This window comes from Calypte anna, chromosome 1 (assembly GCF_003957555.1).
Source record: "Calypte anna isolate BGI_N300 chromosome 1, bCalAnn1_v1.p, whole genome shotgun sequence".
NCBI lineage: Eukaryota > Metazoa > Chordata > Aves > Apodiformes > Trochilidae > Calypte > Calypte anna.
The window spans coordinates 50,992,055-51,016,469 of NC_044244.1; positions in this window are offsets into that span (position 1 = coordinate 50,992,055).

Here is a 24,415-nt window from a genome sequence, read left to right on the forward strand (position 1 = left end):
GATTTTTTTTTCTTCTCTTATTGACAGATTATCATGGCATCTTATCTGCAGTTCTATGCATCTGGTGTCTAGGAAGCCCTAAAGTCTGAAAAGCTCAGTGGAGGTAATGGAATGGCAACTCTATGTTAAAGCCTTCAAATGAGGATTTACTTTAAAAAAAAAAAGGTGGCTAAGGAAGAAGGATTGAAAGTAACAAACTACAAATCAAGTTCTGACCTTTTTTATTGCTTTTTGAGACAACAGTCTTCCAGAGCCTCCAAAGTAATTATTTTCTAGTATACTACTGCTGTGCAACATCCATTAAAACTGTATTGTCAGAGGAAAGCAGTGTGTTACTTCAGTACATTTGAGTTTTTACAGTGGCCAGGATGGTTCTCTCCTTCCCACCTCCGAAATGTGTTTCCCATCACAGTCTTGACAAATCTCTGAAATGTACTTTTTTACCTTTCCTCCCTGTTTCTGTTTGCATGGATAACATGGTGTAATAAGCTAGTCATAACAATCCCTAACTTCTGCTCTCCAGTGTTTAAGAATGATTTCAGTACAAGGACAGGAAGACTGAGCGTATCATTTGGTGAATATTCTTGCTTAGTAAATCTCAAACAATGCATTCTTCAGAACTGACAAACTAATAGTCCTGAAGTAAAAGCTGTGCTCTGCAAGTATCATGGGTATGTGTATACAAGCATGGCAATCATGGTATTTCAGTCCAGCTTCTTGTTTTGTATGCCAAATGGGTTAAAGATCATATAAAAAAAAAATTCCTCGGTAAAGGATTTCTCTCCTTACTCTTAAAGGAGAAAACGGGCTGTGGGTTTTATTTTCTTTTAGATCTCTGAGTATTTGTGTCCTGTTTTTCTTTTCAGTGACTGAGGAGAGAGCTGCTGGCATGGAAGTAAGCTGGGTTTATCCGTGGGAACTCTGAGTAAGGTATGTATTGTGTTCACTCTGCTGTCTTTAGTCTGCACCTTTTCTACCTATGTGCTTAACTGAAAATGCATCCCTTAAACATGAGGGTTGGCAGTATGTTAGAGATAGAATATTTTGGATTTTCACTAGCATCAGGTGTGACAGCTGTCTAACAAGGACTTCATAGTGTAAGAGTAAAAATGACACACTAGTTCCCTTTTCATTGCTGCCTAGCAATTAGTCAGACTTTTCACAAGTTAGCTGGTACTGAGTAGCAAACTTTTTTCTGTGTTACTAATACTTTCAAGTAGATAAAGGCAGTCAGTTGCATCTATACACTAAAACTGTAATGTCTGCAAAGTGGTGTGGTACAGTAGCACTCAGAAGAGAGGATGACACATTCAGACATTATCTGTGGTCCCGGGCTTTGTCACCAGTACTGAAGTCTTGGTTTAGATGCTCTTTGGCTGATGGCTCTTGGTATTGTTGCTGCAAAGAAAGGCATATTGAAGGTTGAATCCTGAATCCTGTATCCTTTGAAATGACAAAGGACATTGGCAGTACTGGTTTCCCCCACTCCTCCACCATATTCTTTACCCACATTCAGTAGATTTACATGTTAGGGAGCATGTCTTGAGTACTTACTACTTCTCAATAAGCTGTTTAGCTTGGACAATACAGTACTATTGATACAAACTTCTTTCTTAATCACTGAAGAAAATTCTTGCCTGTTTTTCAGTAGTGGGGAAATCCAAGGGGGGCAAGTCAGCTCTTGTAGGGGAGGAAGGGAAGAGAAGATCTGGTAACTCAGTCTCAGTTGCTGGACTTTCCACTTAGATGAAAATCACGCTGGGCAGCTGTATTAGGACATGCCAATTTATTCAAAAGAAATTTGGATTCCACACTTGGTATCCACTGATGGGGAGAAGCAGCAAAATAAATTCAGATTGGTTTAATTTCTGTAGACAGTTTCATACTGTTATGACTAAAGAATGTGAATGGGGCCAGAAAAATTTTTGCAGACTCTGTTTCAGGCTTTGTTTCCACACGGTACCTAACGTGAGGTAGCTGAAAGCTGTCACTTTTCTGTGTGTCCTGCTCGTCTGTTTTATTTGGGTTTTTTATGGCATCTGGTCAACCTCTATTGCAAGGTTCAGATTGCTAGCACAATGTGAAAAAAATGCATGTTTCAAGGTTTAGCTTTCCATCAGAACAGCAAAATGAATTGACTTTTTCTGTGGTTGCAGAGCCACTGGATTTGAGGAAGAGGTGAGAATTTTGAGCAGAAATGAGGCAATGAAATATGGACCTACACTCTCAGTCACAGCCCATGATCAGACTCAGATAGATAAAACGTAAAACTACTTCTTTAGGCACACAGAAGTAAGTTACCTGGCCATAAACTCCTTAACATTCTTAAGTTCTGCAGTTTTGCCTGCTGCCATGTGCTGGAATGAATACTTGTGCTGGGAACTGAACTGACTGAAATCTAATTACTTCACCTTTGGTTTAATTCCTTTAAAAAAAACTACGTTCTTGCATTTTAGTCTTTATTGGTTCCCTGAACTATGTTTCCTTTCCTGAGTCACCACCTTGTTATTCCCTAGGTCATACAGCTCATGTCTCAAAGTTCAAATGTGCTGTATTGAAAGCAGATGGTTTCTTGTGAGGTCTTACTTCCACTTCCCTCTCATCCAATGACTTTCTTGTCTCAATCTATCCTCAATCCCTATTCACTAAGAGTTCCTTCATCCTTTCTGAGCCCCTCAGTTTTCCTGCCTTGAGTTTCCAAGTCAAAGCTCACATCTGGCTGCAGATGGTCAGCATTCCCTTTTCCACTTTGCTGCAGCCTCCCTTCTCCTGTTGGTTGTTGGCACCCCTTGCCACATGCCTTTGCTGATGGCTGAATTCATTGCTTCATCTGCTTGCCCCTATGGAGCAGGGAGGAATGCTTTACCTCTGCTGTGAAGGAAATTTAAAAAAAAATGCATCAGACAGCAATTGCAAGGAAGTCAGTCAGAAGGTGGTGAAAAACAGGCAATCCTGTTCTAAGCACAGTGTAGTTCATCATTTATTTCTTTGGCACCAGTGCAGGCTTAAACAGCTTGCTCCCTTTCACGGCTCCTTCTGTTTTGCTGGCATAACTGTTTCTGTGGCCATGGTGAGCCACTCTGGGGAACAGATCCTTCTGGAAAGAAGTGGTTTTTTTCTAGATTATTTTTCATCTGGCCCAGTACATGTTGTCTCCATGAGATTTATGCTAGTTTCACAATGAGGAAGGTATGAGAGTGGGAATGTGTAGCAGACTGCTTAAGTTGGCACCACTGCTAGATGTTTAAGTGTGCTCTTTGACATTAACAGTTGTGTTGATCTTTCAGTGAGCTGCTGTTGCAAAGGCTGATCAAGCCTCTGCTGTGCAGTGCAGTTCTGCTGCACTGCTACACCCCTGCTCCTTCCTTTGAGTCAGAGCTAGAGGTTGTGCAGCCACAGGGCATGTCCAGCTCGCTGTCTGATCCTGTAGAAAATGATTTCTAATCTTTTGGAGAGGTAATTGTCTGCTGGTTCAGCTGACCTGAGTCACCCTGTGGGGTGCACACTCATTAGATCAGACAAAGGGGAAGCAACAGGAGCCAACAGCTCAGTAGCAGAAGGCTGGATTCCTCTTTTAATTATCATGTTCAACTACATCATAGCCAAGGCCTAAAATACACAAGTGTAGCCATTGACATGTGAGACCTGAACATCACTTCTTTTTTTTGCTCTCTTTTATGCTTTGGATTTCATTTGAAATTGTTATTTCCTCAGTAGCTGTAATCTTTAGTTTCCCAAACTAGAGATTAATTCAACCCATTGAGAGGTATGGTAGAATTATGTGTCTATGAACTGCTTCACCAGTTTAAGGCTCAATGTTCTCTGAAATTAGAAAGATATCTTCCCCATTTGTGCTTTAAGCTTAAATAAGAACTTCAGAAATTGGTGGGGAATTAATTCTTTTTGAGCAAAGATTGTTTATTATAAATATCAGAGAACTAGCTTTGCTATTACCAGTTCTTTTGTGTACCCAGAGTTGTACGAGCTTGAGAGTCACACAGTTCCTCCAAATACATACTGAATCATGAAAAGTATTTCTTGAAAAACATCTGGAATGCCAAACTACATTTCTTAGACGGCTATTTTGGTTTTAAGAAATGAATGTTAGATGATTTTTTGAGACCTCTTAAAAACTGAGAGAAACAATGTCTTATGAAGGAAATAATTAAGGCCTGAGAAATAGAGTTCTTGATGAGTGGTTTTTAAAATCGTGTGAGGCAGTGTTTGTCTGCAGCAGCAATCATGCATTTGATGGTTTTACACCAGGTGCATTCTTTGCATCTTTCCCCTCTCAAGTCCTGATATCTCTATATAGCTCTTTGTGCCCTTTGTCTGCTCCTATTTGCTGGCCCAAGCATGTTTTTTGACTCTTGTATTGATAGACTTGCTGGAGATGGTAGTGAATAGACTTCTGGTGATGATTAAAAGATGTCCTCTCTTACTACAGTGTTTCCGGCACAATATACATACAGACCCAGATTCCTTAACCCTATATAAAGTTATACTCATCCATGTTTTATGAGCACCTTTGTGCACATGTATTGCAGTCTTTCCATTTTTTTAATAGGGGCTTTGTAGGATAGTGGCTTGTGATCAAGGTAAGATGGACAAGTTACACCTTCAAATCACTGGTTCCAATACAGAATGAACTACTAACTCTTACCTCCACCACCCCTCCCCCCACCCAATTTTAAGTTGGTGACTGGTTCATTTTACAGAATAAAAATACATGTGGAATACGCGTGTTAAAATAAAATCCATAATCAAAGAACATCTCTCTTTAGTGGTCTGCATAGTTTGTTTTGTTAACTTAAGGTGTTTCCTCAAGAACAAGCTATTTCATTGTCAGGGTACAGTCTTTCTGATGCTTACCTTGTGTTCTGTATTGGAAATACTTTATGGACAGTATCATCATTTTAACTCTTTATTACCTGGAGACATAATTCTAGTTATGTGGCTGGGTTAAGCTGACTGACAGTGAACTAAATTTTTTTTAATACAACTTTGGAGGTCTTCTTGTTGTTGACTTTGACATTGAAAGATGAAAGGAGTATCTCCCACTCTTGATTGTTACAGCTTCTCAAGCTAATGTAATGCTTTGGCTTCCATCAGCTGCAAACCTTACTTCATCTGGGTTATTCTTTTGATTTTTGATGAACTAGGAGGTATAGTTGCCTTTGAGCATGTCATGGCATTCTCTTTCTGTCTTCAAAGGTTCATCCTCTTTAAGCCACTTTGCCCTAAGATCACTTCTTGTGTTGGCTGGATGATCTCAGCTGGCATAATCATTGAACAGAAGGCTGCTCTTAAGTTTAAAATAAAAAGACCTGTCTTCTCAAAATAGCCCAGCTGCACACACATGCTGTTGCTGTTAGGTGCTGCAGGTTGCTTAGCAATTCTTAAATTGGTAGGAAATTGCTATTACTGTGGCAACTCAGCCCCAAAATGCAAACAAGGGAAAGCTGTTTATAGAGGTGTCCTTGCCTGATTTGGGATTTGGTCTCTTTTTTTTTTAATTATTTTTCTGTACCTATCTGTTTTTTACTTATCTATTTTTCCTATGTTTTACTCTGGTTACTGAGGTTTCATGTTAAGGAAGGTGGTACTGTTCTCTGTCTCATTTGAATGCCAACTGTCAAGATCTTAATTGTACTGTGTGAAAAATGACAAAATGAAGGGGAGTCTTAATACATGTAGGCCGTGTTGTGTCCTTGTCCAATGTGAATGTTGAATGAATTAAACTATATCACAACACCTTAAAGTGATACTGCTACTAAAAGTAGCCTCCTGTTTTCTTTTTTTATTTCCACGTGCCTCATTATCCTTCATGCTAGCCCAAGTTTTTTTGTGGTTTGGTGTCAAGCTAGGTCAGGAACTGATGCAGGTTAAAACCAGTAGTTTGTGTGTGTATGGCCAGATTAAATTTAACACAGGTCAGTTCCTTCACCTGGTCCAGCCTGTGTTTGCCCATAGTAGATGAAGAAAGAACAGGCTGGACTGTCCCTTTTGTTGGCAGTGACAGTTTGGTGTCTAACCAGAGGATGTGGTTTTATGATACAGCTAAGTTGATCTAAGCTACCTCTTGCCAAAAGGGATGGTCTTGGATTCATGCCTTTGTTGCTTCCTTGTGCCAACATTGTCTAGCCTTATGATGGAATGATTAATGAAGCTAAAATGGCAGGGAGCTAATCCTAATCCCTTCTCTGCCTCCCAGTTTTCATTTAGCTCTGGGAACTAGCTTACTGGGGGTCAGACAGGTTTCAGTACTCCATGTGTCTGTCTGTTTTGTTTCCTGTTCACCTCTCAGGCTTGGAGTTATTCTTCAGTGATTCTGGATGAGCAGCTTTACAAGGAGTGTCTATAAGTAATTTTGTAATATGGTAAATGAAAAATAAAATACTTTTTTTCACTGAGGACTAGTCAGGTTTACTGTGTGTTTACATGGTGTTGAAATGGCAAGAGTATGCACCTAAAAATCTACCATGTAGAAGCTGCAGAGCAGTTTCAGTCTTAGCAGTTTGCAGGTTTGATAAAGATAGTATTTTTCAAAAAATTCTTCCTGGCTTTGGTTATTAGTCTTATACCTTATGCAAAGTTGACTCTACCTTGTTTGTCTGTCTGAAATGGAAGTTTCTTAGATGTGTTGGGAAGTTAGAAAGGGGCAAAGATTATTTATACATTTACAATTAGTGTTTAATATTTCTTTTGAGCAGCTTCATCTAGCTTCTACCTAGTGCTGTGATCCATGCTTATATCGTTGTGGCAGTGGTTTTGTGCTCTATAGCAATGTAATTTGAGCACTCCTGGCTCCTGTTGCCTCTACATGTAGCTGGCAATGGACTAGACTGAGGAACTGATTTTGCTGAGTGCCCAGGAAAAATAGCTGATTTTCAGTTGCATTGATTCCCCCAGTTGAGAAAGAGGGAGTGTAGGGACAAAAATGAGCAGCTGGACAGCAGAGGACTTGAGGGTTGTTTGAGTTGGTGTTGCTGCTGTAGAACATCTGTGGGATCACAGCCACTCTTGTACCAGAAGCATCTGGCCTTGAAGTAGAAAAATGCCGTGATATAAAGCTTTTGTATGGTTAGGCAACGGATAGAAATCTTGAGGGCACTCACCCTGAAACCCTTCTTGAGGATAAGAAATAGCTGCTCTTAATACTGTCCAACAGCTTCTGGATGACTCACTTAAAAATCATGGGACAGCACGTTTCTTAATGGGAAAGTTCCTAATTTGTTCAGAAATTACAGGAAAACAAACATTTTAAAATTTTAATTAGGTTCTAAATATTAATGTGTTTAGCTAACTGATTGATCATTCTAGAATGACAGTTATAGAGTGGTATAACTGTCTGGGAAGTCTAAAAACAGCCTTACTGCTGATTGCAGTAAAGGATTCCATGCCTTTCACAGGACTTCCAAATAACACAGCATGGATTATTATAAATCCTCAAAGCATCTTCCAATAAATCCTCAAAGCATCTTCCAAATCCCTCTGTGTTCTCATCAGACTTCTAATTGAAAACATTAAAATCAAACTCATTCAATTATAGATGTTACTGTAGTCTTTTGGACTGGATGTACTATTTTAGGTTTTTTTTTTAAGATGGGGATATGATGTATGCTAAGACTTGGCATTGCTCTGAAAAAAAGTTCTCTTCCCCTTTTCCCTTAGGTAGTGGCTGGGAGTTTGGATGTACTGATGATTTCAGGAGATTCCCTCCCCTGTGCTGTGCTGTGCAGTCACAAGGTGTGGCTGTGAGGCAAACTGCACCAGGGTCCTGGTTTAGGTGGAGTGTGAACCAGAAGGCCACCTTTTCCACCTGGGTCCATTTTCTTATTGGTTTATCTTGTATCACTGCAGATTCTTGTACTGGCCTGAAATGGGAGGGTGGGGGCGGAGGGGCAGAGGAAGGAGAAGACAGGATTTCCTAATGGATTTAGTGGTTCATCCCAGTTTAGTTTCATTTGAGCTGCAACCCTACTTTGAGTAATAGAATTGTTGTCCAGATGCATAAAGTCATACTGAATTTTCATTTTGTGTCTGATTCATCTCTATCTTTTATAGAGGAATTGATCTAGATGAAAAATAACATGGGAAAAATAGCATTTCAGCTGAATCAGGTTTCTGATATGGTTCACAGTGTGACTCTACAAGCAGCACGGCTGGCTCGGTGCAGGACAGTGGCAGGGCAAGATTTGCTTAAGCTTTGTTACCTTTGATGTGTGGTACAAACACTGGATGACATGTCAGCTAGGATTAAGAATAAGATATCTTCAATCTATGTTGTTCTTCTACACAAGTTAGGAAGCCTGCAGGTCTAGGTACAGCTGTATTGATAATCCAGCCCCTGTGCTGAAGTTTCATTGGACAATTTACTGGAGAAACTAATTTATAGTCCCAGTATCAATTAACACCACTTGGTGTTTTGGGCCCCTCACTATAAGAAGGACATGGAGTGGCTGAAGCATGTCCAGGGAAAAGCAGCAAAGCTGGTGAAGGGTCTGGAGCACAAGTCTTTCAAGGGGTGGCTGAGGGAAGTGTGATTGTTCAGCCTGGAGAAGAGGAGGCTGAGGGGAGACCTTAGTGCTCTCTACAGTTACCTGAAAGGAGGTTGTATTAAGATGGGAAATCGGTCTCTTCTCCCATGTAACCTGTGATAGGCTAAGAGGAAATGGCCTCAACTTGTGCCAGGGGAGGTTCAGGTTGGATATTAAAGAAAATTTCTTTACTGGAGGAATGGTCAGCCATTGAAACAGACTGGCCAGGGAAGTGGTGGAATCACTGTCGGTAGTTATGTTCAAGAAATGTTTGGACATGGCACTTTAGGACATGGTTTAGTTGGCTGGTGGTGTTGGGTTGACTATTGGACTTGATGATCTTGGAGGTCTTTTCCAACCTTAATGATTTTGTGATTCTGTGGTATGGTGTTTCCCAGGGTTACTGATGTGCAAGTACTGATCTGCTCTGCTCTACATTGTGGCTGGCTAGGCTAGACTACTTTTACTGTAGCTTGGTACTGGGTTTTAGCATGAAGGATACAGTTTCAGTGGGGTGGCTAATGTCTATATATCTAGATTAGGAAAACAGATTCTGTTCTACAACCCTGTTGTTAAAATGGTGTTTGAAATGTGATTTTTCTAGTTTCTCCAGGTTGCAAATTCTGTTTAAAATAAAATCTAGTATGTCAAAAGTTCCTAAGTACATTTGCTGTTTACCTAGGTGAAGCGGATGTAATGCATTTGAGACATGTAAAGCTTTTCTTCTCCTCCTGGGAAGAGGAATTTTTTTCTTTTCTAGGGTAGATTGAGGAGGAAGGTTGTCTCCTGCCATTCCAAATCCTTGCTGGTTGGGTGTTAGGTATGTCTGCCACTTGTGGATTCAGGCCTAGCTGAACTTCTCCTCTTTAATGATCTGATCTGGTGCTAGGCATCGTATGTTACTAGGCAAAGTGTAGTGTCTCCAGTACATCTCCTTTGATAACACCATTTGGCTTTGGCTCCTCTAAGATGGTGACAGAAGTCCTTATCAACCAGCCTCTTAACCAAGCAATTACTCTTGCTTTTTACTCTTTCCACTGGCCTCAGATTGCTACATGGACAGGACCACGTGGACAGGACCAATTATATTGGTCTTGGTTTAAGTCTTTTCAGCCTTTGAAGGGATTGGTGTAGCTTACTGAACTCTGCTGTGCCAGATCTATGGTTTGAGGGTAATTGTTTTCAGGCTCTCTGTATCCATTGTAAAGGCAAGAAGGGCACAGTCCAAATTTCTTCTCCTTGCAGATTGCCATTACAATTTGCTCTCAAGTGGGTATGAGCAATGTTTGCTCTGGACTGGAAATATACCAAGGAGGGGGCAGGCACTTTCTAGCCTAACTTTAACTGAAGGCAAATACTTCATATGGCAATAAGGTTTGGCTCGGTCTCCTTTGTTTTGTTGTAACAAGCACCAGCTTCAGTTGGGTTTTTTGCTTGTTTTTTCCTTCACACTTTTTTTCCTTGCATCTCTTCAGATCATGGCAAGGGGGTACTGGGAATGAATGTGTGACAAAGTGGAGGACATAGTTTGTATTCATTACCAGTAAATTTTTACTGTTGCCTTGAATATACTTGGAATAAACTTTTGCAACAAATGTACTACTATGTGTAACTTTGTTCTGGGAGAACAAAATTACAGAGAAGATGTTACTAATCAGCTGAAGTGCAAAACTGGAATGGAAGTGGGGAAAATTACTATTTGAACTACTTTATCAGCTATTAATGTGATGAATGTTGTCACATTGAAATTAATGAGTTCTAAGTAAGGAACACTTAAAAATCTGTATTGCTAAAAATGTTGCTTCAAGTTTACACATTGATTGATTTGTGGAGGATTATCCTGATGGTTTTTACTTCGCTTCTTTGCAGTTTGTTTTACCTGCATCTTTCTGAAGTTGAAGCTTAGTTTCTGGAAATACCTTTTGCTTGATAAATGACTGCTATGGAGTGGAGTGGTGCTATGTAGTGGTTGTCTTCTGAGTTTAGACTGGTTGAGACAGCAGTGTACTTGGAAGCAGGAGACTTCTACCTTCATTAATCAAACCCAAATATGATTGCCCTTGTATAATGTCCATTACTCTTTGAATGTTGACACACAGTAACCATGTCACTAGAGGCTTCCAGCTGCGTTGTTTCCATTTCAATTACTGAACATAGAAGAATTTTAATTTTAACATACTGGTGGCTTTAAATACTTAAAGAAATACAGAGATATCCTGAAACAATTAAAAATTGCTTATTTCATTAAAGACCTTAATATATGGCACATTTCAGCTAGTATAGCTGAGGTTTTAGACAGGAAAGATTTTTTTCTTTACTTCTATGTGGAATATTTTTCTTGCTTTCATTTTTACTGATAGTGAAATGGGGGGAGAGAGAATTAGGCCAAGATAAATTATTTTTAGAAATGCAAGTGATTTTATTTGAAAATCCTCATTTGTTTTTCTCAGCTGTCCTTCCATATTTGTTATGAAGGATTACTTCACCTGAGTAGTTTTCAAATTGACAGTTGTCCTGTTGAATTACTCCTGTTGGTTCAAAAGGACAATAATCAAGAGTTCAGCAAGTTTGTAGATAAGCTGACTTCAACTAGAACACCTCAGTCTTTGTCTCCTCAAGACTGGGTACCAGAAGTACCAGAAGTTGAGAATCTTCTCACATGTTTCAAGAAAATTATATTCTTTGGTTTCATTGGTAGTTTCTGCAGTGACGCTGTTGGAGGTTTATTGAAGTTTACAAAGTGCTGAGTTTAGCAATCTTCAGTCACCAGTTGGGTTTGAACCGATGATGATGATGATGATGCAAACACCGTGCTAAAGAACGTGTTCTAACAAATGGAGACCCCGTGATGAACTGGACATACGGGCTAAGGCTCTGACGTGAGACTTACGGTTTGTTTTACTCTGGTTTGTCTTGCAGGTTGCCATCACGAAAGCCAAAGTGGATTTCTCCGGTGTGGTGTGCCTGCCCCCTTCCGTCATTGCTGGAAATGGGCTGGACGGAGGAGGGGCTGGCGAGAATGACGATGAGCCGGTGCTGGTGTCCCTCTCGGCGGCCCCCAGCCCCCAGAGTGAAGCTGTGGCCAATGAGTTGCAGGAGCTCTCCTTGCAGCCCGAGCTGACCCTCAGCATCCATCATGGCCGAAACCCCAACCTTCCTCCACTCAGTGAAAGGAAGAATGGTAAGTGGTGCAGGGCGCTCGGGTCTGGGGTGGTGTCTCCTCACCAAAGAAGTACTGCAGGGTTGCCATGGAGTGCATTCTGATGACTGTTCTGCTTCTTGAGATCTTTTATTTGTTTGAAGAACTAATAGTCTGGTGTTGGCAAAAGTGACGTACATTATTCGATGGGAAGGATTGATGTTCCTGGCTGTGGAAGTTCCATGGAGCTCCAATGATAAATGCTTTAGATTATTGTTCTAGGTGAATACCAGAAAAAAACTTCCATGTACTTTGTGGTAACTAAAAGTTGTCCAAAGCTGAGATGCTCGGTCAAAGGAAGTGTTAGCTCATCTTCAGACTATAGCCATCTGTAGATTTTGTTTTGCCACCTTGGTCTGCACTTGCCAAGGGCAGGTAACTTTCTCACTGCAAATAATCTGAAGAGATCTATCAGACTTGGAGGAATGAGATCTATTGTAAAAAATTAAATATCCCAGTATGCCTTCTAGTCCTGGAGTGAGAATGACCCTCCTATGTTTCCTGAGTTGTGAGAAGTATATGGACAACTACGGTGACAATGGATTGGCAAAATACAGGGTTATGTGGTGACTAGAATTTCTGGGTTTGGAAGAGTGTGAATTATCTGAAGCTCAGGATCACCAGGCTGCCATGAAAGCCTTTGCACTTTCATCTCCATTCTGTACCAGACTGATGGAACTGTTTCATAACTGGTCATTTCTTTATGTGTATTCCTGTTGGTCTCACATCCCTTCACTCCACCCTTTGGTGGATAGTTGGTGGCACTTGGCGATATGAAGGTCCTGATAGGTAAAATTGATAGCAAGAATTTAGACTGTCAGATACTATGGATCTGTGTGTTGCTGGTCCTGGGTGCCTTATAATATTTAGCATTGTGTTGCATTACATAGTTACATGGTGCAGCATACTGGAAATGCTGGTGAGCTTTGGAGTGTCTTTATAGGCAGACCATAATGCATATGGTAAAGTAATTTAAAATATGTGAACTGTGGGACAGTAATTTGGATTGGAAGTACACCTCACTTTGTATGTGCCTGGTTCTTTAACTTCAGAAGTTGAGCATGCTCTTCTCTGAACAAGTTACCTCTATTTTGCTAGTTGAAAGAATTAACTAAGTTCAACCCAAAGTACTGGGTTTTTTTTAAGAGGATAAAAGGGTTTCTTCATTCATATACATTATATTGTCATTATAAGATTACAGTCATGTTTACAGGCCTTAAAACTGGAGATACTAGAAGCTTCAAAAACAGGACAAAGCTTCTAATCCTTGATGTTTGCGGTCTTCTAAGTACAAGATTAAAGACAACCAATGGAGATAAAAGTAGTGGTGGTAAATAAAAGAGAAGAAATTGGAAGATTAGTCAGCATAGTAGATTGTGATCTCAGCTAGTGGTAGACTTAGACTTAATTTATTGTTATGAAGGTAAGGAGAGATTTCAAATTAAATTTAGCTGAGGTAGTTTTGAAAACATTAGAGGGGCTTGAAGACAGCATGGGGAAGCATGTGAGCCATTGTTTCCAAGACCTGACACTTGGTGACCTGAAGGTGACATTGTGTATTTACTGCAGTCACAGTTCTTCTCTTCTTAGTGAATAAGACATGATAAAAGATCCCACACTGGGAAGAAGCAATTTGTTTTTTTTTTAATGCTATGGGGAAAGGGAATAGATAAGAGTACTTTTTTAGGAAAATGAAACTTGTAGCAGCACTTCTGTTTAAGAAATAGGAGTTCTTATATGATTCAATTGCATGAGTAGGATTAAAAAAGTAGTATTTGGGAAATATTTTACAGAAATAAATGGTTTCCTGGTATTGGAAAAAAAAAATAATTTTATGGACTCAGCCTTGAGTCTGTATCATTGTAGGCTGCAAATTTGCTTGACTGAGACAGGTAAAATATCTGCGTTTAAAAATTATTTGAAAAAGAACATTTCTGCCCATACCTTTTGCCACAGAAAATGAGGATATTCCCAGAAATTACTCACTAGGTGGGTCTCTTCAGAGCTGATTCTTTATCAGAGCTCAGCACAATAGTGGGAATTTTACTGCTGGAGGTGCAGCTTTTCAGACAAGGCATAAAGTCCAAAGTCCCTGATCTAGACTACCTGAATATTCCTTATCTTCAGAGGTATACAATGCTCTTTTGTCCTAGGCTGCAGTATGTTATGTGTTGTTTGTGTGTACATTCATTAACTATTATGGGACAGAAAAGTCCTGCTGAAATACAGTTATCTGCAAACTGTCACAGCGTGAAGGGAGACTGAGCTTAGTGAGCTGTTGAGAAACAAAGCTGATGGATTCTGAATTAATAAACTTACTTTCTCAAATGGGAACTTTTCAGTGATCTTGGGGTAGAGGTTGCAGAGCTGCTGAAAGCTGTTGAGCTTGTTAAAGGTCCTTTTTTTTTTAACATGCTGCATTTCTGTTGTTGTGCCTTTGGCTTCAAATGTTAAATATTTAGAGATGATCTGTCAGTCGAGATGGCAATCTGCTTAAACATTTGAGCAATCCAAAGTGGTTGTAGGAGCATATCTGGTGCAGTGAAACTGCCTCTGTGACAACCTGCCAAATTCAAGGTATGAGGAAGAGTCAAGCCAAGTGGAAGCGGGAGGGGAGAAAATGGTAAATAGGAGACTTGCTGGAAGCTGCCTATCTGTGTCAAAGGGTCTCCTGTTTGCAGCTCTGGACAGGCAGTGCTGACTCACAGCTGAACTGACTACTCAGGCCGAGAGCTTCCAACAGGTTAACCCTTTGTGTCACTTTGGCTCCCAGAAGACTTTGCTTATCTGTAGATGTCTGTGGAAAAATATTACATGGATTTGTACTGAATTCGCTACTACGGTTTGGGAACATAAACTACTGGCTGGGGTAGAACAGAAGTTTCATTGGCATGTGAAGCATCATGGAATTATGTATCCCCTGGGAGAACTGGGAATGCAGTCCTGGATGCACATACTGTCATGTTCCTAGGACAGCTAATTCCTTTTTGTATTTTTTTCCTGCCCTTGGGGAACTGAAGAGCAGCAAGAGACAATTAACAAGAAAACCCCCAGAATATTTTTTTTTTTCAGACCCAGAACCCTCTTAATATTCTTCTATCTTATCACAGCTACACATTATCCTTGTAGGTTTGTGTACCTGCAAAGCTAGGTACAGATGGGTGTAAAGACCTTAAACATCTTGACTGAACAGTTGTTACTAAGTTATGTTAAAATGCAATAAAAGCTGCTAAGGATGTTTATGAAGTATTGGAACATACCAGATAGATAGGAAACAACTTCTTGTCACTTCAATAGAAGTAAACATTCTGTATAGTAAGTTCTTAAATATTTTGACACAATTATGTTCTATTCAGATATAAAAATTAAAGGAACATTTAAATTGTAGTTATTTAATTTGTTGTTCTGCTTCACAGTGAATTTTCAACTCAAAATTTTTAATTCCTTTTTTTTCCATGTTCATCAAGACCTCAGCTTTCTTTAGCTGTGAGAGATTACCTGTGACTGACTCATTCATGTCCATGCAAGCCAAGAAAAGGTCATTACAGAGTCATCTGAAGCTCTTAAGTCTATCTTGATTTTTCTCAGTTGACTGTATTAAAATGCCAAGATAACTTTTCCCAGCCCTTAGGGCAGAGTTAGAGCAAGGCCCTGATTAATGTGGTTACAAAAAAGGAGAAAAAGTAGCCAACAACTACACAAATCTTACAAAGTTTGATAAATTCTGATCAAAACTCCATTGGAGGTTGTCCCTGCCCATGCAGGGGGGTTGGAACTAGATGATCTTTAAGGACCCTTCCAACCCAAACCATTCTCTGATTCTCTGATTCTATGAAAATTGTCCTTCTATGTAACTTTCATTTTAAATTACAGTAGTTACCCCACTAGGTTATTGGCCCTCTCTTCTTGACCCGTTTTCCCCAGATGAATTCAGAGTTATCTTTGTCCAGAGGTCATGAAAACCATTGTGTTAAAAGCCTGTGATAATCCTGGTTTCTTTTCACTGTAGGCTAGTTTAAGATGAGGTAACATTCTTTGGAACGAACTTATGATTTTTATGATTACAAGTTTGGACAAACTTGTACCAGCTTGTCAGTTTTTGGGGTGTATTTGATCTGGGATGCTTGCCTTCTACAAAGTACCCTATGTGCTGGGGGGAAGGAGACCAGTTGGAATGTGTGGAATTTCAGTGTGACTCAGTCATATGTGCCTGTGCTTTAGGTATCAGAAGGTACAGTAACTCCTGTTACTGTAAAGACCCAGTGCTGTACAAAGCATGGGATTAGTTGTTGCCACATAAACTCTTGGTGATTATACTCATTTACAAATTGCAGAGTTGAACTTTTAAAATGGTTCTAAGGAGCACCTGGTTTTATTTTAAAGAATTGCATAGGTGATTGCTTCTTTTTTTTTTTTTTTTTTTTTTTTTTTTAAGGCTATATGTTTCTCTCTCCCTCTCCATCTTTCCCATTCCCATCCTGGATTGTGAGTACATTGAATGCAGTCAGATTCAGAATTTATTTCAAATATAAATTATTATTGTGGTTTTGCAGATTTTATAGCTCTCTTCTTGCTACTGTGACTTGGAAAACATTGATAACATTTTCTTAAAATCACGTCATTTAAGAAGTTGGGGCATGCTTCCTTATCAAAAAGGGTGCTATTTTATTCCAAGAGGGTTTCAAAGAGAGGATTATTCTGAAATTATTTTCTCAGCATTTGTTTTGTTGTTTTGTTTGTTTTAATTTGTCTTTTTGTTTGGATTTTTTTCCCTTTTTTCTCCTAGTACATGTCTGACTTCTGGAATAGTATGACTCAAAGTTACATTTAATTACCAAGTGGTGGTTACTGCCTCATCCAGAAATTATACGTGAAGAAGATGAAGTCTGTGTTGTAACAAAAGGGCTAAGACAGGAAACATATAGATTTTTCTGTCCTTCACACACATTCCAATGGGACTTGCTGTTTTCTCTTGTGTGTGAGTAAGAGGAATGGTTGTTAGAATAAAAACAACCACTATATTTTGGATAGATTTGTGTTAAGGGACTTCATATCCCAGGAGACTATAAATTTAGCATGTTGTCTGTAATTTTCTAGTAGACTTACGGGATTCAGAGCGTGGTAGAAATGACTGGGAGTCATTTAATCTAATCACTGATGGGAGCTACTAAACAGCTGAGAAGTGGTAATCTCTTGAAATATTTAAAACTTTTAAGTAGTGGTGGGATCTAGAGCTGGAGGGTTGATGCCAAGGGCAACTTTAATTTGGTGGCTTTAACAAGTTAGCTCTCCACACAGCTTTTGTTAGTTTGTGATCAAGTTTACAAGATTATAATGCCCTTCTCCAATCACTGGCTTAAAATAATCCTCTCCTTTCTGTTTCTCCTTTCCAATTTCTCTCTTACTTCAGTTTGCCTTTGAGGTTTCAAGGTGCAGGGCTTGACAATTTGATAGCTATTTAAAAAACAGTCCTTTTTCTTGAATTTAAACTGCTTGCTAAACAAGTAGGAGCAGCTGTTTTGTCTGTTGCTGGTTTTGCTGCTTTAAATATTAAGGGTAATAGTGGTGAAAGGAAGTCTGGCTCTTGAAAAGGAGCATGCCATTCAGCAGGATTCTCAGTCTGTTCTATTTCAGCAGTGAGTGGCTGCTTCAGGAAAGAAAGATTGCACCATTTCACAACAGCTACTTGCTGTTGGTACTTAGCAGACTGAATCCTAGCTTTGGGTGATAGAGTGCTACTGTCATGTGTGGCTTTCCTCATGAGAATTTCAAGGTTTCTGTAATTAATTTATATTGCTGTACTGTCAGCCACTTCTGCAGGCTGTAGCTCTCTCTCTGTCACAATCAATACCAATGAAGGAATCTGTCTGAAGACATTTGGTGGTGCAGTCCTCATGTTCCTTGCTGATCAAATAAGCAACATCTTGGTTAATGCTTGAATTTTCATTGTGCTGTTCGTGGTCACTGACAGTGCACATGTATGTACTGCAGGGAGTTAAATTGTGTTCCTGGACTATAGGAAAGATTTCCTTTCCTCTTTGCCTGCCTGTATTGCTGCCATTTATATTTCCACAAATCACCACAAAAATAAGCATACGTTCTGCTTAAAATTGGTGGTTTCTTTTATTTATGATGAATGTGGGTATTCAAGGGAGGTGTTGAAATGAATCACTTCAGTCAGTAGTGTCTCTAAATTCTCAGGATATAGTGCATCACCTTAGTTCCTTTTCACAGGGATTGTACAAAAAGAATGAGCATCTAGGCCTGCAATTTTTGCCTAGTCTGGCTGCAAATGTAGAACTGCATAGGTGGTGTCTGAATATGAGAGAAAGCCAAATCAACTAATTATTGTTCTTTCATAACACACTACTGATGCAAAGAGTATGGAAATCAAAGAAGCACTACAATATCATCACTGTAAGGGATTTTCCTGTATTGTTTAAAGCTGCCTAATGAGTCTCTGCTGCCTCTTTTGAAGCCCCAGATATGTTTGTGTGTGGGAAGGAAGGTAATGTTGCTCCAACCTGCCATGCTTTTCTCTCAGCTGTCGAGCAGCTGTTGGGGAGTTCTTGGCATCTGAGTGACAAAGAAGCCCTGAAGTCATCTAAGATTGGAGGGGTCAGAAAACAGTGCTAAAGCAGTTTTGTACACCCGGTTACTCATCTTCATGAAAACTGTGGTGCCAAGGGGGTTCTCACTTGCTACAAAGAGATTTTATATTTAAAAATTAGTCTGTATCTTTGATGCAGGGCTCAATATATTTATGGGCTTAGTGCATATCTGTGCAGGTAGTTACATAGGTGACCTAATGAGAAATAACAGTGCGCCTTGGGGAAAGATGGGGAATAAGGAAAAGGTGCTCTGGGGACAGAACTGTTGGAATTAGTTTCTTAAGATAATTAAATTATCTGTCGGGCAAATTACTTGAGACTCTTTAGAGACTGAAATTGAATTTGCTTTCTGTTGGGAGCTAGAATAATCTAGTGAGGAAAGACTTAATTCTATTTTTATCTTTTACTGAAGAAATATGTGACCATAAAAGTTTTGTCCACTATCCCAAATAATGTGAAACTAAGCATCTGGATGTGGGAAAATAGTTTAGTTTTTGTTTTGTTTTTAACCTCTAGACAGGTTAGATGGAGGGTGTGGTCCACAATTGGGAAAACCTGAAGGAGAAAAGGGCATTTTGTATGTTTCTTTGTTTTTAAGAAACAAATGCTATTATCTCTTTGGAAGAAGTTGCAGTCCTTTGTTAGCGTAGCTCAGGTTCAGTGGTCAGGAAGGAGAGTTGATAGGGATATGGAAATAATGTAGTTATTAACAAAAAGGACTGGTAAAGATGGAAGAAAAGTGACTAATCTATCAGCAGGATGTATATGTTTTTGGCAATGATGTTTCAAAGCTGAGGATGTCTGCATGTTTATGTTAACACTGGGTCTCCTTGTCCTTGGAATGGAATTGCCTCATCAGCAGAGCCCCTTAGGGTATTGAATGTCTACCCAAGACGTCATCCTTCTCTTATAAAAGGGGAAAAAACTCTCAGTTCTAGTGTCTGACCTCTTCCTCCCCCGTCCCTTTTACTTACAGAGCATCAGGGGGCGGGCAGACCTTACGTCTACAAACTACACATCTTGTGTTCCCCTTTGAGTATTCATTTTTGTCCTAGCAGTAATTTGATTCTGGGCTGTTCCAACTTGCCTGTAGTGAATAAGCAGAGAGCTGCATGTTGAAAGACTGCGTTTTCACAATAGGCACAGTTTCAATCACGGAACTATTAAGAATTTCTTGTGAGTTTTGAATGCAATTAAAGTTGAGAGATCCTCTTGAATTTTTTTTTTTAAATATATCTCTACCTATACATAGGAGAGGTCTTTAAGGGATTTTAACAGTTGAGAAAGGATCAACATGACACTGCTGGAACCAGAAATGCAGATGACAACACTCCAATCAGGTATCAGCCCAAGTGTATCCCATGGGTAAATTTTGCTAGTGAATCATGATTGTTGAACTACATAGGAAGTGCCAGGAGGCTATGTGACTTTGAGTAAAGGCAAATTAGAGAGCTGTTGTACCTTTTTGTGCAGGTTGCAGATGGATAGTAGTTGTATATTAAATACTGATCACTTTAGAGCTTCATCAGAGATAAAATTATCTTTCTGCTCTTCATTTGTTGGTCCCCAATGGCAAATATTAAGTGCCTCATGAATATTAGAAAATCCCAGTCAAATCTAGGACTTGCTCTAAATAAATTTTCTGTTTAGCTTTTGGTTGATTTATGTGGTTTTATTGTTAATTGTCCTATGATGAAACATATTCTTGATGCTTTGGGAAAAACACTTCTGCTTTGCCCCTTACCAGTGCTTGTTTTGTGTCTTGAAAGACACTTCCCTTGAGATTGAAAATGGTTTTATGTTGGTAAGATTTTCTGCTAAGCACTAGAGTCTCTTTTGTGGTACTGTGCATACCTGTGAGATATGTACAGAGTTGTGTTTCTGATGTGCAAGACGTGCTAGAGTGAGAATTGTGTTTTAGTGACAGAATGTTTTTCTGAGGCTTCGGAACATTCTGTTGTCATGAAACTTATGTACAGATGTGAATGTCCTCTCTTCTGTTTATGAAACAGGCTGACTGTAACCTTTGTCAGATCCAACCGCAAACTAGTAGTAGCCTAGTAGTAGCAATCCCTTTTTGGGATTGCATTTGTGTACTCTTAATCTCTGGTACAGCATTGCCTGAAAAGCAGCACATATGTAATGCCAGAAGTGTCAACACAAATCTGTTTCTCAAGGTTAAATGGTTTTTCTTTTTCTTAAGTAGCAACCTGGAAAAAGAAGTAAACCAATAATTTCTCAGTTTAAAATAGGTTTGGTTTTGGTTTTTTTTTGTTTGTTTGTTTTGGTTTTGTTTTTTTTTTGGGGGGGGGGAGGAGGGCGTGTTTGTGTGCGTTTTTTGGGTTTTTTGGGTTTTGGGTTTTGTTTTTTTCTTCCAGCAATTGCTGTTTGTTTGTTTTTCCTCAATTTGTCCTATTGATTTCCCTAACTTTGAGCCATACATTTTGTAAAATATCTCTGAAGATTGTGTGCCTATAAAGGTCCTGTATGGCCTTTATTTCCCAGTTCTGACATGTGGTTGTGTTCTTTCTTTACAGAACCAAGCTACTTTTCTTCACCTCCTATTGTAGATAGGAAAGGCAAGAGAATTGTTACAGCAGGGCACAATACATTATTCTCCTACTTGTACTTTTTTCAGTCACAGTCTCCTACTTGTGAATTTTGGAGGGAGGATTTAGACGTTATTACGGTGTTTGGTGTGTAAGATGTCTATGGCAAGACAGTATCTAATCTGCCTTTGTTGTAAAGAAATTAATTTTTTTCTTATCAATGACAGTTACGTAAAGGCCTGAAAGTTTTTTACCTTTATGTGCTTTGTTTCTTACAGCTTTTCTAATCGAGTTAAATTTTTTTTGCAGACAAGAACAAGCCATGGAATTCAAGGGTATTTTAACAATTTTTGTACTATATTCTGGGGATACTCACAGAATCAAGTAAGAACTGTTCAAATTTGGGGAACAGCCTTCAAATTAGTATTACTTTTTTTCAAAAAAATTTTTTTTTTAATTTTTTTTAAAATTTTTTTTTGGTTGACTGTTTCTTTTTTCTTCCAAACTATGAAAACTCCTAAGGCTCCCATTTTTAATTCCTGAGGTGAGAGTTTCTCCCACTGAAGAGTGTTGGTATGTAGCTTTCGCTTAAGCCAGCTAACCCTAGTCTGCGAATATTCAGTGGCATTCTGCAATGTTGAGGCAATATCCTTGCATGTTTAGCTTACCTAATGGTACAGATTTATTGCACCTATTCCATCAGTGGCAGCTCTCTTTTCTCTGGGCTCACCCACTGCTAGACAAATATTAAGCAAGACGCAGGCAAATGTTTATGGAAATGGATTCACAAGATCAGTGGAGACATTAAGTGTGACAATAGGATGGAACCAAATGCACAGTTAGTTTTAAAGAATGGTCTTGAATAATGGAAGTCTATATTACAAGCTTCTAAATAAGAAAACTGAGTACTTGATGCTGAGATCAAGTTTTTCAACATTTTTAAGGCAAAAATGAGTAATATGTAGCAACTTCAGCTGCTCTTCATTGCTATTGTTATTTAGCTTAGTGATGTTATTATCTGTTTAGCAAAGTACTTGAAACTTTTTAGAGACTGATGTTGGATCTCCTTCCTGTTGAGAGCTAGAATCATCTAATGAGGAGAGATTTAACTTCTCAAGGCTTCATAGTCTGTACATTCATCTTGAAAAGCCCTGCTCGAAAGATGGAAGCTTGAAACAGTTGTCCCAGTCAACTCATCAAGGTTTCTAAATAGCCACGGAAGAATTAGGAGAATCATGGCCTAAGTTGGGTAAATAAATTAATCCTGATAGACTTTGCACAGCTTGCACTCCATAGAGCAAACATTGTGGGTCATCAGACTGTGCTTATTTAATACAAAACCTTTGATACTAAGTTTGACAAAACATTCTCAAAATTAAAAAAAAAATACTGAGGGGGACAATACAAGTTTATTATTCTGGGAGCAGACTATCTTAAGCAGGGAGGTTCTATTTAATCAGAACAAAATGTAAGTAAAGCAGGAACAATACAATGAGAGACCTGCATATTGTATTAAGCAGAAAAAATTAAGCACACCTATGAAACAAAAAAAGGGAAGAGTAAAATATCAATATGAGTGATGAAAGCTGAGGAAGGAAAATTAAAAGTGAAAATCAGGCTGAAAAGACATTTCATAAAGGGAGTAGACCAAGAAAAAAACTTCAAAAATAAGAGAAGAAACCCAACTGTTATATTTGATACCTAACTGGACGGACCTTTTTGAAGAACTGGGGTATTACACACAGCTGAGGCAAAATTGTTCATTCATACTCAAGAATACAGTTTTAGAAACAGCCTTATGCCAGTTTGCCTGTTTCCATTCTATTGAAAATGAAGCTCGTGTTCAGGTCAATACCAAGCACTTAGCAGTGGAATCTCCCTCACAGACTTTTTTCTCCAAGAGTTGTTTTTGCTGCCTTGACTCTCTTAGTGTCTGACTCATTTGTTTTCTTTATATTTATTTGCTGATTCTGAAAGCTTGCTGTTTTCTTCTCATTATCTACTTCAACCTAATCTCCCTATGTAGCCTCTTTTTGTGTTCCCCTGAAGCTTTTGTGTTATTCATGTCACTACCTAATTATCCCATACGGAGATCTTGCAGCAGCAAAATTCTTTTGCTGTTGGTCACTATTCAGCCAAGATATGGACAGAATGGTTTGTTGATATGACCTGGCTGTATTCTGTGACAGACTGTTTGCCCCACTGAAAGGATGAATCATGAGTGGGGTTTTTTGGTTTTTTATTAAGTGGGAAGGGTGCCAAAAGGATACTGTTGGATAAAATCCAGTAACACTTAAAACTGTTTTCAAACGGTACATTGAGAGACTTGAGCAAGTTAGAGAAATCTCAGAAGTCTCTAGTGTGCTGCTGGCCTGTAGGTGCAACTTTTCTGCTTAAATGGGAAGTAACAAACTCTCAAAGATTTTAGCTTATTAATTAACTTTTTTAGTTAGTAATGTTCACAAGTGTCTTTTCTTTTTTACTTCTAGTGGATGGCTGAGCAGCAATGTGTGTGCACTCTACATACAGATGTACAGTCAGCCAGATAAGCCCTAAATATCAGATAGATTTTTGCAGATGTTTTGCATGGGTGGATAAGAGCTATGGCCACTTAGGGTTACTTTGGGTCTAAAAGTGCATTGCCAGAGTTACTGGATGTTATCACTTGGCTACTTATGTTAATAAATTCCATTTCCTCTAAATATTGCTCTCCTTAAAATCTTCTTTGTTTACTCTTCTGGATACCATTGTCTTTTTTCTGTGTGCTACACTTTGCTTTGCACTGCCTTGGTATATGTTGCATGTCAATAATTGTCTCTGTACAATCTTTTTTTTCTTTTTTTCTTTTTTTTCTGTGAGTATAATGAAAAAATGAAGGTCTCTTCAACACAGTGATCTATTGGATATTCTATTGGATATAATATTCAGGTTTTGGTATGTTGTTCCATTGACCTGCTGAAAGTAAATAATCTTGGAATCTACTAAAAATTGAGCCAGGTATGCAAACCTGAAGAAGTTTGTTCTAAACTGTAAGAAGTGGGGTTTAGATGAACAATCGTTTGGTATTTTTTTTCCATGCATATTTAGACAGCAAAAGAAGTCTTGTTTTGAAGTCAACACTGAAAATGAGCATAGAAATAATTCAGTTCTCTGTAGTGGTTAAAACTTGACTTGTCTGGTATAATTTGCTTGAATCCAGTTGACTCTGAAAAAGGAACAGTGGTTTCAGTTGAAAATTACTGCCATCTTGAAACAAAATGAAACCCATTTTCAGGTGAAAAGCTACACTTTTTTAGCTACTTTAGCAGATTAGGGATATATTAAACTCAATTTAGGACAAACTGATGCTGATCCCATTCATTCTTTCTTTCAAAACACAGCTCCCAGGCTCTTTCTCTTCCTTTTTTAAAGGATTTAAGTGTTTCAGGGTTGCCAGCTGCTAAACTACTTCTAATGGGAAGAAAGGGGACAGCATGTCTGTGTATTGATAGAAGGGACATGTCCCCCTCTTCAGCT